The sequence below is a fragment of the Pongo pygmaeus genome, chromosome 4 (genome assembly GCF_028885625.2).
Source record: "Pongo pygmaeus isolate AG05252 chromosome 4, NHGRI_mPonPyg2-v2.0_pri, whole genome shotgun sequence".
In the NCBI taxonomy this organism is placed as follows: domain Eukaryota; kingdom Metazoa; phylum Chordata; class Mammalia; order Primates; family Hominidae; genus Pongo; species Pongo pygmaeus.
In genome coordinates, this window is record NC_072377.2 from 78,634,614 (window position 1) to 78,636,947 (window position 2,334).

A 2,334-nucleotide genomic window follows, 5' to 3' on the forward strand; every position below is an offset into this window, starting at 1 on the left:
ATGTTGGCCAGGCTGGTCTTGAACTCCTGACCTCAAGTGATCCAACCAACTCAGCCTCCCAAGGCTGAGGATTACAGGTGTGAGCCACTGCGTCCAGCCTCCACCTGCACATTTAAAATGGAATTGTTTGGTTTTTAGTTGTAAGCATCCTTTATATATTCTGGATACTAGACCGTTATCAGATGATTTGGTGAATATTTTCTCCATTCTGTGAATTATCTTTTCAGTCTCTTGGTAGTATCCTTTGATGCTACAGGGGCCAAGGGAAAACTTCCCCTTTGCCCTCTGAAGGTCTGCTGAAAAATCACCTGAAAAAAGGCAGATTAATAGGGGAAAATGATATGCAAACTTACTAGCCTGTGTGGGAAAAAACCATAGAATGATTGCCCAACCCCACAATAGGGCACAGATAGTTAACATTCCCTTCTTCTTAGTGGGGAAGGGAGACAAAGAATTGTGGATAATTTTAGCGGGGATAGTAAATGATTTTTAGGGGAATTCAGTGGGCTTGAAGAACAAAGTCTGTTTGAAGGACAAAGTCTGTTGAACCCACAGAGCTGACAATGGTTCTTGACAAAAGTCTGTCCAGGTGTGTTAACAGATTTCAGTCCTTCTGCGATATGAGTTCGGTTAATGAAAACCCAAGGAAGGGACCAGAGGTAATTGCTTTCTTCTTTTTTTTTTTTTTTTTTTTTAAAAAAAGTAGTTAGCATTTAATGAACCTCACTCTATGTGGCTTCAAGCCACCAGGACACAGGCCCCCCGCGACTCCCTTAATCTTCTCTTCAGCTCTTCTGCTGAAGAATTTGGCCTTCACGATGACAGGTTGCTTTGGGAGCTTTCCCTTTCCCAGAACTTTGTAGTAGCCCAATAGCACCACATCAATGATGGGAGCAGCCCCAGTCTTGTTTTTAGCAGCATTCACCCATGTCTGCTCACTGACCAAAGTCCACAGTTTGTCAAGGTTGACAGTTGGGCAGAAGCTCTGGTTCCTCTTTAAGTGGTAATGCCTCATACCAACTTTCCCAAAGTAGCCTGGGTGGTATTTGTTGAAGTTGATCTTGCGGTGATGAGTGCCACCAGCAGCATTACCGTGGCCTCCGGGGTGCTTCTGGTGCTTCCCTATGGGGTCATGGCTGTGGCTCATGTGGCCCCGAAGTTTCTGGGTCTTCCTCAGTCTGGATGGCATGTTGGCGGCCCAGACGAAAGAGCAATTGCTTTCTTCTTTGGTGAGTTGACTTTAGGCAGATTTGAGAACTTAGAGAACTTCATCCTGAGCTCAGGGAGAGACAAAAGATTGAGAGATAAGAGGCAGGGGGAGGGTCAGAGAGACCTTGAGGCTTCTTGCTCAGTTCAGCATGTCAAAGCGCCATACTTTGGGGTATGAGTTTCTGAACCCCAACTATGTATAAAAGTTTTTCACTTTGTTGAAGTCCATTTCATCTACTTTTTCTTCTGGTGCTTGTGCTCTAAGTGTCTTACATCCATTTTTGAGTGTTTTATTCCACGCAAAGAGCATAAGGATATTTTAAATACCTCAATCTGATCATGACTCCCTTGCTTAAAACCTTCAATAGTTTCCCATTGTATTTAAGATAAAGTTCAAAATCCCCTCTATGGACTACAAGGCTATGCATGATTTGGTCCCTCTCCTTCTTTTGGCCTCATTTTTCCATATTTTTCCTCACCTTCTTTGCCTTCAGTTTCTCAAGTATAACAGGCTCTCTTAAATCCCAGGACCTTGTCACTTGCCATGGTTCCTGCCTGGAATGGTCATCCTCCCCTCTTCCGTACTTTGCTAATTCTAATTCATTCATCATTTTAAGTGTCACCTCCCCGGGAAAGCCTTCCTTAACCCCCTGCTCCAAACTTATTCCCAGCTTGCGAAAGGTGGAATTTTGCAAGCCAATTGTTAAACACCGCCATTATTATAAATTAAGTGGCATACATTTACAATTAAGTTATAATAAAAACAAATGCAATAAACACTCAAAACTTTTCATGTTCTAATTATTTTATTATATTCTACATTTGTGCTTCTGAGGTCACAATGGAAATAGAATGGAATGTGTGGTGGAAATAGAACGGAGTGGCCTGCTACTGTGTGTGCATCTTGTGCTAGCTAACCCTGCTGTGGTGGCAGGAGAGCTTGACATCAGCCATGGTAGGAGTATTTGAGCAAAGACTACAAATCAGGCTGGTTTAGTGAGGCTTTTTGGAAAGCAGGGGCTAACATTCACACTGCCAGTCAGATTTCCCATTACATGCTGACATGGCATCTTGAACTTGTCTACTGTGGTCCTTTCCATGGATGTAATCTTTCAATTTATTATT

General features: G+C 42.9%; 1 pseudogene; it reads right to left on the reverse strand.

Annotated features, from left to right (window-relative positions):
• Positions 1-738: 738 nt before the first annotated feature.
• LOC129037131 (large ribosomal subunit protein uL15-like) lies at positions 739-1,189 on the reverse strand (annotated as a pseudogene).
• Positions 1,190-2,334: the final 1,145 nt, after the last annotated feature.